At 45.1% G+C, this 17439-nt stretch overlaps 1 long non-coding RNA gene across 2 annotated transcripts in view; it reads right to left on the bottom strand.

Annotated features, from left to right (window-relative positions):
* The window catches only part of LOC148774793 (uncharacterized), a 44921-nt gene extending 34507 nt beyond the window's left edge, over positions 1-10414 (bottom strand). For both annotated transcript variants that reach the window (XR_016035596.1, XR_016035597.1), the window contains exon 1: positions 10142-10414. This is a non-coding gene — a long non-coding RNA (uncharacterized LOC148774793). The remainder of the gene's footprint in view (positions 1-10141) is intronic.
* Between the last annotated feature and the right edge of the window lie 7025 nt (positions 10415-17439).

Raw genomic sequence — 17439 nt, 5'->3', positions numbered from 1 at the left:
TCTGTTCTGAGGCCTGGCCCCAATATTCTCTTGATAATGGCTCAAAATGGCCCTCAGCGGGAACTTTCGATTTTAATATCCTCCGTGATTTAGATTACTGTCAAAGGACGGGAAAATGATCTGAGGTACCCTATGTGCAGGCTTTTTGGCTGCTGCGCTCCTGCCCCTCCCCCTATTCTTTCTTTCCCCTCCTCCCAAATCCTTCTTTCCCTTTCCCCTTCTGGCCCCTCGCCGCCAGCTAAAACATCTGTCCAAACAGACCGAGAAAAACTCTGCCCCTCGCCCCCCCTCGGTAATTGTTTCCCCGACAACTCCAAGCTCTCTCCCTTCCAAAAACATCCGAGCTCAAACGGCTGAGGAAAGTTCTGCTTTCTCAGTCCCTCCGGAAGACCTGGTGGCCCCTCCTCCTCCTCCATAGCTGCGGCCCCACCGCTACGGCGGCCGCAACTCCTCCTCTAACACCTCCTACCTCTCCAGTTCCACCAGATCCTCCTGTAATCGCTACTCCCGCTCCTCGATCTCCCTCTCCAATAAAAACAGATCAAAGACCCCCGGTCCTTTCCTTCTCTCTATCCACCCCTTCCAAAAACACCTCCTCCTATGGATTCGCCTGTTAGTTCCTGCTGGAAGGGATGAAAAATACCTCTCTCAAGGTTCTTCCCTCTTATGGGGGCACTCTGACTCCTTCCCAGATCTCAGTGGTAGGTATAGATGGCAAGCCCTCACACCCCCTACAGACTGGACTACAGCCTTGTCAGCTCGACCATCACCTGTTCACCCACTCCTTCCTAATACTTCTTTCATGTCCCACTCAGCTATTAGGACGAGACATTCTAACTAAGCTCAAAGCCACCATACCTCTACCGTTCTCACGCCCTTACACTCCCCAACCCTACCTCTACTCCTCCTTTATGCAGAAGATTATTTCTTACTTTAACAAATGTGTGACTGAGCCTGTGATATAGTGCTGATATGCAATTCCATATGAGACCAATGATTGTAATAATGTAACTCTAGATATGGGAAGAAGCAACAAGAGGGAATATTTTCCTGGACCAAGAGGCTAGTAAGACAGTGGTCCAGAGACTTCTGCTACTTGCAAGGCCTGGTCCAACTTTAGCACACTGAGTTGCCCACCCATGGAATCTTCCCTAGACCTGGGAATGAGCTTCCCAGCACCGAGTGACACAATGGCCATGAAATGTCCCCCAAACATGGTCAAATATGTGGCTATGAAGGGACCCTGCTGACTAGAAGTTGGTACTTGCCAGATGCCTCTACAGAGACTACATCATGACCACTGCAAGCTGCTGACTTTCAACACCCCCTGAAGGGAATTCAGGGTGGAAATCAGAAATAAGGCACTCTGTGCTCTGGGAAAAACCCAGAAGAACCAGCCTTCAGATAGTCAGATGTCTTCAGGTAAAGTTTTTATGAGCCCAAATTCTTGCATCTTCTCGTACCTAGAGAAACATTAACGTCATAAGCCAATGTCTGGTCCTGGTTCTCCTGATAGCCCCTGAGCAGCTTTTCTACTTCTATTCATCTTTGGGCCACGTACCTTTAACTTTCTTGTTAAGTTTGTTTCCTCCAGGATGCAACAAATCTCCAAATGATAGTATGACAAGAATATTCCCTGACCAACCCCTAGACAATGCTGAAACAAGTCACCTTCTGCCAGCAACACTCACACACATCTGAACGACTCCCCACTCCAAGACAGGCCTCATGCCATTCGAGCTGCTATACGATAGGCCATATCTGCTCGCCAATCTCCCAGACCCCCACTACCACCTCTCAAAGCCTATCTGCCCTATTTCACACTCCTCCAATCCCTTCTACGGGAACACGCAGACCGCACCCTGCCCCAGCCTGTTAGCAACGCAGATTGGGAGCCTCCATTAACTACCTCAGCTCGGAGAGACCAGGTTCTCTTAAAGACGCTGACACCTAACCCCCTCCAACCGCAATGGACTGGCCCTTTCACGGTGATTCTCACCACTCCCACAGCGGCCAAACTCTTGGGACACAAACCATGGTATCACATCACCAGGCTTAAACGACCCCCTTGCACGGCTTGCCCCCTCCTCAGTCCACAAATACCCATAGCTGCATTTCCAAAATTTCCAGGCCTGCCAGACTCACTATAACCAAAATACCCCTTCCAGCCACAGGTGAGTCATGACTATTGAGCTTGACTGGTAAAACTTGCTTCTAGTCATCCTCCTGGCCATACTTTTTGCCACAAGCCTCGCTTCAATCGCCCCACCGGAATGGTCCTTTGCTCTCCGCCTCTTTCTGGCCCTCACCTACATTGCGTAGGTTGCGCTATACTTCTGGGGTGCCATCTATATGTCTCTCACCTTGGCCAATCTTGAAAACTTTCTGTCTGACCTCCTGCAAGACCTCTGGCTTGCCACTCCTATAACTGACTTCGATTCTCTCACCGAGGCTATCATTGAACTTTGGCTACAGAGAACCTTCCTTCTTTATACCGACACCCAGATTAACTTTTATACCTTAGTTCTCCTCTGCCTAATATCTTAATCAGCCATCAGCATTAAACCTGTTTTTATTCTTGCAGTCACTTTACTCACATTGCTCTTCAGCCCACATACCAACAGCTGCAAAAGATGACCTGAAATGCCAACAGACAGAAAATGATGATGACCGCCAATTCCAGACTCCTGCCTAAAGACCCTGAGCCCCTGGGAACACCGAAGTCCGACCATGACCCCCTTCCCACGACGCCCCAGCTCAGCAGGAAGCAGCCAGAGACCACTACGTCGTCCCTTATCCTATCAAAAGGGTCAGAATGTAAGGTCGGACCCTGGTGGCTTTCTTGGCTTCCCCTTCCCGGTGGCTATCTTGGCTCCTTCTTCCCCTCTCCATCCCCCGCCCGAGGGAAAAAGTCCCTCCAAACCGCTGAGGAATTTCTGATGTAATAACCCTCTGCTGAGATCTATTCCCCGCTTCCTGACCTCCAGGGTGACCAACCCGGTCTAGCTGACCACTCACAATCTCGCATTCCCGAGCTTTACCTTATCTTAGGCCTGTCCAGGTTATATGATGCCACTTCCTGCCCCGAAGGCATAAAAATCGCACCCTGCCTTTGTTCGGGGCAGAACTCCTCGTGGCCATTCTTGCGGTCAGTGGGTTCTGCCTGGGAGCGCGCTGCCAATAAAGCCTGTTACTTTTCCTTGGTGTCTGGGTTATTTCCTTACAGCTTGAGACGCCCGTTTCCGCAACCTTACACTCTGTGCCCAGAACTTTGCCAGGGTTGGGAATATGGTGAAAATACTCCATAAGAGGCACAGCTGGTAGGCACGTTCTTTAAAAAAGCCTTTTACATTTTCACCCATAGTTTATCCTCAACGTCAACACTTGCTGATTGAAGACCATGCTGGGTAGGAAGCTCGTTAAAAACGCAGCAGCTAGGGTTCCTGGAAGGATGTCCTGCTCCCCCTTGGACAGTCCTCCGCCCTCTCTGGCTCTCAGTTTCCTCATCTGTAAAAACATGGACGTCTGACTATAGTTCATCCCTGGAACCCAAGTCTATAGAGGGGGAGGGGAAATAACACCCAGGCCTACTTTGAGGCCTGGATGATAGATCAGATTTAAAGAAAACTATGTCATTGAACTGAACTGATGTCATTGCTGGTTTCCAGTCAAATGAGCAGATGTAATGAAGGAAGGAACCCCTGGCCCTGAAGGATGTGTCTGGGGACCTAGACAAATTTCCTAGTCTGGGAAATTCTCACACATCAGAGATGGCTCTAAGCTGGATTTACACAAACAAGAATAACCCATTGTCAGTTACAAATTGGCACTTAACAAGAGCATTGTCAACGACTGAACAGCAAAGGCACCTGCCATCTGCCTCTGCAGAGGTTAAAGCCCACCCTGCCACAGCTGCTGGCCCTCAATGCCCGCTGAGGTGTGCAGGGCGGAGTGAGGCGCTCTGTGCTCCAGGGAATCTGGTGGGACAGGTCTTTAGATCGCTGGATGTGTTTAGGGACAGATTTTATTACCTCAATCCTTGCATCTCCTCATATCTCAGTTCAGTTCAGTCGCTCAGTCGTGTCCACCTCTTTGTGACCCCATGGACTGCAGCACGCCAGGCCTCCCTGCATCACCAACTCCCGGAGTTCTCAAACTCATGTCCATCGAGTCAGTGACGCCATCCAGCCGTCTCGTCCTCTGTCGTCCCCCTCTCCTCTCGCCTTCAATCTTTCCCAGAATCAGGGTCTTTTCCAGTGAGTCAGCTCTTAGCATCAGGTGGCCAAAGGATTGGAGATTCAGTTTCAATATCAGTCCTGCTAATGAAAATTCAATGAAAACTGATTTCCTTTAGGATGGACTGGTTTGATATCCTTGCAGTCCAAGGGACTCTCAAGAGTCTCCAGCACTGCAGTTCAAAAGCATCAATTCTTCGGTGTTCAGCCTTCACGTCCCAACTCTCACATCCATACATGACCACTGAAAAAACCATAGCCTTGACTAGACGGACTTTGTCAGCAAAGTAATGTCTCTGCTTTTCAATATGATGTCCAGGTTGGTCATAGCTTTTCTTCCAAGGAGCAAGTGTCTTTTAATTTCATGGCTGCCATCACCATCTGCAGTGATTTTAGAACCCAGGAAAATTAAAAAATAAATAAATAAAGCACTATTTCCATTGCTTCCTCATCTATTTGCCATGAAGTGATGGGACAAGATGCCATGACCTTAATTTTTTTAATGTTGAGTTTTAAGCCAACTTTTTCACTCTCCTCTTTGACTTTCATCAAGATGCTATGTAGATCTTCACTTTCTGGCATAAGTGTGGTCTCATCTGCATACCTGAGGTTATTCGGCCACCTCTCCCTCTCCTGGTGCTGGGGATCCCAGTTCCAGCCTCCTGCCTGAGAATGCAGCCTTCTAACACCTAAGAACTCCCAGCAGTGCACTGTGGGCCCTGAAGGGACTCGTCTGGATGGACTGTTTGTGTGATGCTGTAGGGGGAAAAGAGTGAGACTCAGGACCTGTCCTCTCTCCTCAGGCACATCCTACTCATTTCTTGCACAGCCCAGGAAGCCAGCTGGCTCTAAGGCTCCGCTTGCCCCGAGGATCCAAAGGTGAGCATGGGAAAGTGCTGCTGCCTTGTGGACATTTTCTGTAACTACAACCTGACCACAGGAACCTCAGTTCAATCCGCAAGGCCTGGGCTTCTGAACCAGCTGCCCCCAGGGAATGGCAGTGGATATTCAGGAATCCAACTGCCAAATATAAATCATCCTCACACCCTTAAAGGAGAAGAAAGAAAAAAACAGAAAAGCTCGGACACACCCAACCTCCCCCACCAAACAAGGCGCTCAGCATCCCTAATTACTGCAGGAATGCCAATTGAAAGGACAATGGGAAATCACATTTCGATACTCACAAATGCTGACGCGGCAAGGCTACAGGCAATCAACATGGAAGAGAGTCTGGAGGAAGAAGAATCGCCCTAGGCTTTGGGTGGGAACACCCATTGACAGCAGCCGCTAGAATGGAGACTGACAGTCTCTGAATGCCTGAAAGAAACACTCTCAAGTCAGGCCTTATGTCATTCCCACACTTTGGCCTCCTGAGAGCTCCATCGATCAAAAGGCACTTGCACCCCAACAAACCTCGAGCACTGCTTCCTTCAGGAGCCTAGACGTGCACCCAGCAAAATCCCCAACGAGACACTGAAGCTTAAAGAAAATGTTGTACATAGATCTGGTGGACGGTTTCTCACTCACTGAAAAAAAGATATGGAAAGTAGGGAACTCTAACACTGAGACACACAGCTGGATGGCCCAGGAAGGATCGGAGGCCAAGAGTAGTCAGTCAGGCAGAGGAAGATCCAGGTATATGAGGCCTAGTCTAGGCCAAGTGAGGACAGACATAGAAGGCAACAAACTGACATCCCAGAAAGAGATGCTGAGAGTTCAAAGTCAAAGAAAGGGTTTTGGAAAGAAAGAGCACGGCCTGGAAGAAATTAGCAGGTAAGTACCCAAAACGAAAGCAGATCTGTCTTTGTAATGAATCACCCACGTGGACTGTACCCTTTCCTCCTCCCTCCCACCCACACAGATGTACAACTCTGTAGCTCTAAGAGACGATCCAGACCAGTTATCTGTTATCTTCCTGCTTTCCATTGGCAGCAGAAAGGGTATCTGAGGTAGAAAAGGCATGAAGACCTGATGCTCATCACTCTGCTCGAACTCCTAAGGCAAACAGTCCCCTGAACACCATAGAGAAAACCCATAGATGACTTCACATAGAATCAGTGCAGTGACAATCGTCACAGCAGGTCAACTGGATTATGCTGCGGGTAGTATTGGCAAGATGTTAAAGAAAAGGGAAGGAAAGCAGTGCCTACTGTATGATGTCCGACCTCCCTGGCTTGGGACACTATCGCATCCCTGGAGGCTTAACAGGCTTGAGTCCCACTGCTGAATTGCGGTGGGGTGGAAACAGTCTGGCAGGGTGCCCTTCACTGAACAATTTTTAAAAGTTTACTGTGTGCTATGTTAGGCTGGGACAAGATTGCATTGTGGGATCAAGGCCGCTAGGAATTTCAAGGCAAAATTAAGCCAGTCTTCACCTCTGCTGGTCCTGGGGATGTTAGCTCAAGCCTCCTTCCTGACAATGTTGCCTCCTGGCATATAAGCACCCTCAGCAGTGTACTGTGGACCCTGAAAAGATTAGTCTGGATTGGGTGTTTGTATGACACTTTATGGGGAAATAGTAGTGAGACTCAAGCCCTTTTGTGTTTGTTCAGGTAGAATCCAGACAGGTAGTTCAGGGAGAATCCACAAACACAGAAAACTAATCAAACTGGTCACATGGACCACAGCCTTGTCTGACTCAATGAAACTGAGCCATGCTGTGTAGGGCCACCTAAGACGGATGGTTCATGGTCTGAGAGTTCTGGAGAAGGGAATGGCAAACCACTTCAGTATTATTGCCTTGATACCCCATGAACAGTATGAAAAGGCAAAAAGATAAGGAGAGTGAATGATGAACTCCCCAGGTAGGTAGGTGCCCAATATGTTACTGGAGAAGAGTAGAGAAATAACTCCAGAAAGAATGAAGAGACAAAGGAAAAACAATGCCCAGTTGAGGATGTGACTGGTGATGGACGTAAAGTCCAATGCTGTAAGGAGCAGTGTTATAGGAACCAGAATGTTAGGTCCATGAATCACAGTAAATTAGAAGTGGTCAAACAGGAGATGGCAAGAGTGAACATCGACATTTTAGGAATCAGCAAACTAAAATGGACTGGAATGGGAGAATTTAACTCAGATGACCATTACATCTACTACTGTGGGCAAGAATCCCTTAGAAGAAATGGAGTAGCCATCATAGTCAACAAGAGAGTCCGAAATGCAGTACTTGGGTGCAATCTCATAAACGACAGAATTATCTCTGTTCATTTCCAAGGCAAACCATTCAGCATCACAATAATCCAAGTCTATGCCCCGACCAGTAATGCCAAAGAAGCTGAAGTTGAACAGTTCTATGAAGACCTACAAGACCTTCTAGAGCTAACATTAAAAAAAAAAAAAAACCAGATGTCCTTCTCATTATAGGACATTAGGAAATCAAGAGATACCTGAAACAGGTAAATTTGGCCTTGGGGTACAGAACGAAGCAGGGCAAAGGCTAACAGAGTTTTGCCAAGAGAACGCACTGGTCATAGCAAACACCCTCTTCCAACAACACAAGTTCTACATATGGACGTCACCAGATGGTCAATACTGAAATCAGATTGATTATATTCTTTGCAGCCAAAGATGAAAAAGCGCTACACAGTCAGAAGAAAAAAAAAGACCAGGAGCAGACTGTGGCTCAGATCATGAACTCCTTATTGCAAAATTCAGTCAAATTGAAGAAAGTGGGGGAAACCACTAGATCATTCAGGTATGACCTAAATCAAATCCCTTATGATTATAGTGGAAGTGACAGATTCAAGGGATTAGATCTGATAAACAGAGTGCCTGAAGAACTGGGACGGAGGTTCGTGACATTGTACAGGAGGCAGGGATCAAGACCATCCCCAAGAAAAAGAAATGCGAAAAGGTTGTCTGAGGATGCTTTACAAATAACTAAGAAAAGAAGAGAAGCGGTCTACGGCCATACCAGCCTGAACGCGCCCAATCTCATCTGATCTCAGAAGCTAAGCAGGGTCGGGCCTGGTTAGTACTTGGATGGGGGGAAAAGAAGAGAAGCGAAAGGCAAAGAAGAAAAGGAAAGATATACCGATCTGAATGCAGAGTTCCAAACAATAGCAAGGAGAGATAAGAAAGCCTTCCTCAGTGATCAATGCAAAGAAATAGAGGAAAACAATAGAATGGGAAAGACTAAAGATATCACCAAGAAAATTCGAGATACCAACGGAACATTTCATGCAAAGATGGGCACAATAAAGGACTGAAACGGTATGAACCTAACAGAAGCAGAAGATATTAAGAAGAGGTGGCAAGAATACACAGAACTATACAAAAAAGATCTTCATGACTCAGATAACCATGATGGTGTGATCACTCACTAGTGACAGACATCCTGGGATGCAAAGTCAAGGGGGCCTTAGGAAGCATCACAACGAACAAAGCTACTGGAGGTGATGGAATTCCAGTTGAGTTATTTCAAATCCTAAAGGATAATGCTGTGAAAGTGCTGCACTCAATATGTCAGCAAATTTGGAAAACTCGGCAGGGGTCACAGGCCCAGGAAAGGTCAGTTCTCATTCCAGTCCCAAAGAAAGGCAATGCTTCTCCATCTTTGGCTGCAAAGAATATAATCCATCTGATTTCAATATTGACCATCTGGTGATGTCCATGTGTAGAGTCTTCTCTTGGGTTGCTGGAAGAGGGTATTTGCTATGACCAGTGCATTCACAAAGACTCGACAGTCCCTTGGACTGCAAGAAAATCAATCCAGTCAATCCTAAAGGAAATCAGTCCTGAATATTCATTAGAAGGACTGATGCTGAAGCTGAAACTCCAATATTTTGGCCACCTGATGCGAAGAACTGACTCATTGGAAAAGACCCTGATGTTGGGAAAGACTGAAGGCAGGAGAAGGGGATGACAGAGGATGAGATGGTTGGATGGCATCACCAACTCAGACATGAGTTTGAGTGAACTCGGGGAGTCTGTGATGGACAGGGAAGCCCGGTGTGCTGCCATCGATGGGGTGGCAAAGAGTTGGACACGACTGAGTGACTGAACTGAAGTGAGGCATAAGTGATGTGTAAAAATCCATGTTAATTTTGTAAACACATTCTACCAGATTCTGTGAGAGAATAGGCAAACTACTGAGCAATGTACCCACAGCTCAATTCTAATAGAGATAGTAATTTTCTACTTTTTGGAAATGGTTGATGTGGAGTTGTTCCTCCTCACACACCGTTTAACTGTGTAAACTTTTCGGGTATTAGGTCTTTGATTTCTAGTCCCCCATGCTATGCACACGTAGATGCCCAATAGAGAGCCTGTGAAACACATTTTGCGTTTCCTGCAGGTTAAGTGCCCCAGTTTTAGAGTTCAGTATGCCTGGACCAAATTCCAGTTCAGCTACTCAGAAATTAAGTAATCTGCCTCAAGGAGCTAGGCCTGGGGCTCACTCACTTGCTAATTATTATTGGTCAATTATTGTATTTTTTGTTTGTATGTATATAGGACAATGCCTTGAGACACTCCTTTAAAAGTGCTTTCGTTAGTTTTATATATTTTATATTTCATTGAATCCACATAGCCCCCCAAGGTAGGTATGTTTTACAGATGAATACATGTAAGACACTAAGGGACAAGTAATCACCAAGCCATTATTGCTTTCATATATGAACAATCAGGTAAGATTTTAAAAATCTGCCCATAATAACTATCAGGTGGTGCTAGGTGAACTTTTTCAGGACGCTAAATAAAAATTTTATGAAACACTATTTTCTCGTTTGAGTCTAAAATAACTAATAGCGTAGCGCTGCATTCCTTCCTTCTCTTGGTTCTCAAACCACATATCCCAGTAAATGTATCTGCAAACGCCCCGTCAGATGGGGGACCCGCCTCCGAACACAGGAAACCCGGTGGCTTTGTGAGGCCGCCGCAGCCGCCCGCTCGCCCGCAGCCCCTACCTCCGGGCTGCCCCTGAAGCCCGCGCTGAGAAGGACCGGCTCGCACGGCGGGTGACGCGTCCCGGGGGCCGAGAGCGCCCGCGCTTTCCGCCGCGCACATTCCAACTGCCCCTGACTGGGGCCCGAGCGGCCCTCAGCGCCCTCTCAGGCCTCTGCGCTCTCCGGCCCCGCCGGACTCACGGCCACGCGCAACCCGCCCTCAGGCGCTCGGCGGGCGCCGGCTCACACCGCGCGCGGAGTCGGCCCACCCGGGGCCCCCAACCCGCAGCCCACCCGCCGCCACCCGCCAACGCCAGCTGACTCGCTCGGCCAGCCGGCTTCTGCCCCGGAAACGGCGCGGCGAGCGGGGCGGGGCGGAACTGGGCGGGGCTGTGCTAGGCCCGCCCCCAGGGAGACGTACGGCCTTCCAATAGGTGGCTGCCGGCCGCGCCGGGCGCCCATTGGCCGCGGGGGCTTCGGCGGGCGGGGCCGCAGGGAGCGGTGCGCGTCGGCCCGGGGCGCTTGGTCGAGCCTTGGTCCTCGGAGCGCCTCGAGGGGCAGTGAGTGGCGGCGGCGGGGCGGGGGCTGAAGGGCGGCGTGGCGTCCTCCCGGGGCTGCACCGGCAGGGGCCTCGGGAAGGCGGGCTGCGACCGGGGGGCCGCCCTGGAGGGACCGGGGTCTGCGCCCGCTCCGCCCGCTCCCTGGCGCTCGGGCCCGGCAGGCACCTCGTGTGTTGGATGCGGGAGCGGCGGCAGCGCCCCAGGCCGGGGGAGGCCCTCTGAGGGCGCCCCTGCGGCGGACAGCGCCCCGCGCCCCCGGCGGTGCGCGGACGAGGAAAGGTGAGCGTCTTCACGCCAGGCGTCGGCGGAGACACTAGGAGGCAGTGTTTTCCCAGTGCTCACTGTGTTCCAAATTCGGTACTAAAAATATTAATTCGGAATTCCTCAATAAATTAATGGTGCTGCTGTCCCAAAATTGCAATTAGGAAAGATTATCTGACATTTTTTAGTTTCAAGAGCCTAGGCAAAATACAGCAAATTCAACATGATGCCACATTTTTAATGTAGAGACTCTTCCAGCTTGTGATCAATTTCCAGTGTTTTACAAGTGAGTGAAGTGAAGTCTCACAGTCGGTCCGACTCTGCGACCCCGTGGCCTGTAGCCTACCAGGCTCCTCCGTCCATGGGATTCTCCAGGTAAGAACACTGGAGTGGGTTGCCATTCTCCAGGGTATCTTCCCAACCCAGGGATTGAACCCCGGTCTCCTGCATTGCAAGCAAACGCTTTAACCTCTGATCTACCAGGGTTTTACAAAATAGCCCTTTAATCTCTGAAGGCAGAGGTCGTGGGTTTGAATTCTGGCTCCATCACCTATTGGCTGTGTGATCTTGGACAAGAGACAATCTCTGTATTGATACTTTCACTTTCTGTAAAATAAAGATAATAGTAGAACAGGCTCTTAAGTTTATTTATGAGGACTAAATGAAAGAATACAGTTTAAAGTGGCCAGGAAGATTGATCATGTAGTAAATGATCAATAAATGTTAGCCATTATTTTTTTAAAATAAAGGATTAGAGTATTACGAGCTTGAATATTACTTGGACTCAAAGCTGTGACTTTGTTAGAATTTAATATTAAGTTTTCTACAAGTCTCATTGGTGTTGTAAACTGTATCCTAAAATAAGCCAAGTGAAAGTCGCTCAGTCGTGTCCCCGACTCTTTGCAACCACATGGACTAAACAGTCCACAGAATTCTCCAGGTCAGAATACTGGAGTGAGAAGCCTTTCCCTTCTCCAGGGGATCTTCCCAACCCAGGATCAAACCAGGTCTCCTGCGTTGCCAGCAGATTCTTTACTGTCCAAGACACCAGGGAAGCCTAAATTCTGTAAACAATCTCTCTTAGTCTTTCCCATTTACCTGAAAGCCATCTGTGTTAATGTGGTAAGTGCAGTTCTCTCTGCCTCATTCCCTAAGAAACACCTGTCTGTCCTTTCTGGCTCAGCCCAGGTATCAGCTCTTCTGAGTTTTTTTATCACTGACCCTAACCCCTAACCCCTTAACCCTAAACACTAACCCTAACCCGAAACCCTAAACCTAACCCTCTGACCCTAAAACTTGACACCCTAACCCTAACCCTTACCCAACACCCTAATCCTAACTCAACACCCTATCCACACCCTAAACCTAACCCACACCCTACTCACACCCTCAACCCTATACTTACCTTTTGAAATACCTACCTGCATCATCTTCAATTTCAGTACTTCACATGCATAACAAAAGACAAAGGAGTAATATTTCAAACATGGATCCAAGACCCATTAACCGCATAACAGGAATATAAACACTGTGATCACATCATTTAAATCACTTGCACCACCAAAATAGCTCTCTACCACATATCCAATTGATAACAGTGGAACATATGTATGTCATACATATTGTAACAAAGCAATCTACTACCCAACAATAATCTGGGTAATTATATACACCAGATATATTTATACTATAAATACTTCAACAAATTCCACTTTCTACGATGGTTTCAATCCTCACAAAAGTAGGATTAACAGCACGTTTTTTCCACTAGGATCTGAAGCATTGCACAGAGTGACAGTACAAATGTCATGCTCATCGTTGACAATGAAAATCTTAATTATGACCATCAGAATAGTAAGCATGGTTGCTGTAACAGATTTTTCAGTGTTCTAATACAAGTTCTACCCAAATCCATAAAGAAATACATACTCATAGGAAACTACAAATTGAAAGCAAGTCTATTCAGATAAATATTGGACATCATCTGTATGAATGTTTAAGGCATAACTTCAGACATTCTTCAGACATTCTTCAAATTCACAGAATGACAAGAAAGTATGGCTACACACAATCCATTCAGTTTTATAAACTATTAATGAATAACCTCACAAGGAATTTAAAAACAGATGACCAATTCAAATGTCATTTTCAATATTTAATAGCTTTGATCTATGAACAAGACTATAAGACAGAAGATTAAAAAGTATGACCGAAATAAATGAAGTAAATCCTCAATAGATATGAAAACATCCCATGGGAGTGAAATCAATTAACATAGTTGTTAGGACTTTAATGCACAGACACATCTCCAGATTCGATGTGATCAGAATTCATGTTTGGCAAAAAATACAAAAGCTGATTTTAACAGTCATATTATTTTTCTTTGTACCCCTAAAAAGAAAAACAAACATGAAAAACAAAATCGAACTTGGAGACTCACATTTCCCAATGTCATATGTCAGTATACAAAGCAACAGCATATCAAACTTTGTAACACTACCATTAACATATGCATTTAAATGAAATTGGATGAAATACCCCAAAATAAACACATACTTCCAGACTCAGTGTTTCACAAGGCCAATAACATTCAATAAATGGAACTGAGAGGGTAGCAGGCAGGAAGGCCAGGGGTCTCCAAAGGGAGGGAACAGGCTGCAAGCATCAGACATTTTTCTCTCTCTTAAGAGGCAGGAGGAAACAAGCCAGTGTTATCTTTTTTCCCCCTTCTCTATACAAATTTAAAAAGGTTTTCTCTTAAAATTCTGTGTTGCTATAATGACGCCTGGTTCCACCTGAACTTAACTTTTCTGAAACCTTGAGCTAACAAATGCATTTTTCTTATGGAAATGTTTGCCTTAAGCTATGTGAATGTACTGTTTTTACCCTAGACTCTGTCTTCAAGTAGGTTCTGCCTAAAGGCTCAGAACTGACTTGACAAACCAATATGCTTTACTCATACATTGTTCTCCTAACCTATGTTAATGAAACTATATATTTGCTCATGTCAATCATTTTATGGCCCAGGATAACTCACCTGGTGCCACGGTTATCTCCATGTATCTTGTGGGTGAGGGGCCTGCTGCCATTCCTTTCTCTAATTAGTAGACTGCTAATAGCTATATAATATCCAGCTAAAGATGAGTAGGGGGGGCACTCTTTCTGCCCCCTTCTGATGTCTATGTCAGAAGCTTTCTCTCTTTTATACTTTAATAAAACTTTGTGACACAAAAGCTCTGAGTGATTAAGCCTCGTCACTGGCCCCGGATTGAATTCTTCTCCTAAGGAGGCCAAGAATCCCAGCATCTTTCATGGTCAGGCAACAACCTTTCAAAACAATGGTGTTTTCAAAAAATGATAAGTGATGAGTATACATATGCACAGGAATGAAATGGGACCCGTATATCAAACCACGTAAAAGTAAATCTTCCCTCATCATAAATATAACACAATCAGCCCTTCATATGCATAGATTCTCCAACTATGAAGTCATACAAATATGGATGTAAAATACCGCAATAAATTCCAAAGTTTAAAAGTGGTGAGTATTGACTTTCACCTGCTGGCACTTCTTTACATGTCATCTCCATTATATTAGCTATGACAATGAATCATGTGCTGTGCTAAGTCGCTTACATCGTGTCCGACTCTTTGGGATCGTATGGACTAGGGACCACCAGCCTCCTCTGTCCATGGGATTCTCCAGCAAGGATACTGGAGTGGGTTGCCATGCTCTCTCCTTCAGGAGATCTTCCTGCCCCAGGGATCAAACCCATATCTCCTACATCTCCTGCATTAGCAGGTGGGTTCTTTACCACTAGCACCACCTGGGAAGCCCCAAGACACATGAACATCAGTGGATTTGGGGATCCACAGGGCATATACAGAACCATTCCTCAAAGAAAACTGAAGAATGACTTTAAAATCTCAAACAAAACGTGAGTATACGTGTTCACAACCTTGATGTAGCAAGGGTTTCCTCGATCTGACAAGTGCCATGGACCGATGAAGGACTATGTAAAGAATACTTCAAAGTCTGTTTGGCAAGCACAGCCTAAGTTGGCTATTTAGTCCTCAAATGAATGAGAATGTCATTAGTGGTGATTTCAAGTAAGTAGCATGTGAAGCTGTTTACACTTATTGTGATTCGCCAGGTACCACATCCACAAATTTCAGTAGTATTTATGCAAAAACCATACATTTCTCAGTGGAAGCTTCTACATGGACTGTTGGGATCAGAGCTCTAACTCATACAGGCATACTTTTACTTTTAAAATGATCCTGCATGATAATCAAACAAAACCCTGGATTAACACCTAGACAGTGTTTGAGCTCCATACTAAATGATTTTAAAGTTAGTAGATGGAATGAGCTGATGAGGAAGACTACGAACGAATCATCTTCTTCAACTTGGTCAAACTGCTGATAGTCATACAAGTTAATGAAAAGCCTGTTGTCATTACATCGGTTTAAAAGAAAAAGAATAATAAAACAAATTAGTAAATCTTGTTTTCTTAATAATCATTGTATAATTTCTGCACAGCTTTGTTACTGGCATTAATAGAATACTTTCAATAATAACTTGTCACAGTGAAACGGATTCACATCCTATATCTTTTCACATCTATAATTGATGCCATAGCTGTTGGATACTATTGCGTGAATGAATACAACTTATGTGACTTCATAAACTACAAACACTAATAACATAATAGGTTTTAAAATACCTTGAGTGACATGAGCATTAAGACATAGCAGAGTTGCTGTCACGAATAATGGTATTATTCACTCTAGCCATGGAACTGGAATCCGTACATGAACACCCCTGCAAAGGAAACAGAGGATAGAATAATACTAAAGGGACTTTGTAACTATAAATTGAATCCTACTGTAATCATTCAACGTATGTTTTCTTTTAAACTAACATTCATATTTGGTCTACTCTAACCTCTTCTGTGTTCACTTTATGCTATACTTATTGCTAACAGTAAAATTACCATAGGAGCTCTAATTAATTTTTTTTTTACTTGCAATGCTAGTAATAGGAACCAAAGGCCGATATCTACATCAAACAGGAGAAACGTAATGGAAGCTAAACAATTTTTTGTAATAACATTGCCGTGCTCCTATGCAGTCAAATGGACATTCAAAAGGATGTGATTTTTCTGAATGTTTATTTCAGAAAGTTAGAATTAGATGACTGCAAACAATAAAACTAATATTAATACATAATAATATACAGTTGGTCATTCTTTTTCCTATTCTACCACAGCTAACTGACTGGAAGTCAGTTTTAGTAACTACTACTAACATAAGACCCTCACCAATAAGTGAAGATATATAGGAAAATCCATAATATATCTAAAAAACATCAAAGATAAAATGATGATTAAAAAAAAAATACCCAGTGACATCTTAGTTGGTATAAGAAACAGGATGATTATGAAAGCAAAGCCCATGATCATGTACAGGCCATGGAAGCCTGTGACTGTCATAAGTGTTGACTTTTATCCTTCATCTGAGGTTGTAAAAAGCGCTTTGTAAAATCCTGAAGAGACTGCAATAAAAACGGTTTCCAGAATATCCTGACAATTTCCATCTACTAGGCTGTGGTGAGCTCAAGCAACACATACTCCAGAGGACAGAAGACAGGTTGGGGAGATTTCTACTGCACTTAGGGAGAAAGGGCATGTTGCTACTCAGCCTAGTACAAATGTAGAAGCAACACCTCAGTGATTAAACCTTTAAAGACTCGATAAATATGAGAATGACTGGTATGAATAAACCTTCAGAAGTGCCTTCTCAGACCTCCCATCATAAGCACAAGCATAATAAAATAAAATTATCTGTATATATCAGATAGAAGGATGGCAGTCTTGTGAAACTGCTTTTTTTTTATCAATAGGGAAAGCTAAGATGTAAATCTGTGCAACAACCATACCCTTCTTTTCCTTTAGTTTTATTTTTTAAATGTTTATTTGGCTGCACCAGGTCGACCTTCATTGAGGCAAGCCAGATATTTAGCTACAGCGTACAAACTCTTAGTTGTGGCATGGGAGATCTAGTTCTCTGATCAGGGACGGAACCTGGTCCTCCTTCTTTGGGAGTGTCCAGTCAGCCAGTGGACCACCAGGAAGCCCCTGTTTTGTTTTTAGATGAAGACGGTATTTAAGGTGATATCCTGGGCCATTTCAGTCACTGACGCAGTTTCCCGAGTTTCTCCAAAGCACGCACAAGGTGCACATTATTAAACTGGTTTGCAAAACAAGTAAAGGTAGTTCATACTGCAACACTGTATGCTTACAAATGTGTAAGTGGTAAATGGCATGTTATTTATTTTTAATTACTATGGGAAAAACAAATGTAGTATTGATACATGTTATAAAATGAATAAACATTAAAAACATCTTTAGTGAAAAAATCCATATAGTAAAGTCCACCCAGATACCCTATTCACCATGTCTGCTTTACATCCACCAAGTTTGTCCAAATGACTGA

Source organism: Moschus berezovskii, chromosome 20 (assembly GCF_049115385.1).
Source record: "Moschus berezovskii isolate FMDL1 chromosome 20, NW_MosBer_1.0, whole genome shotgun sequence".
Lineage (NCBI taxonomy): Eukaryota > Metazoa > Chordata > Mammalia > Artiodactyla > Moschidae > Moschus > Moschus berezovskii.
This window is presented reverse-complemented; position numbering and strand designations above follow the sequence as displayed.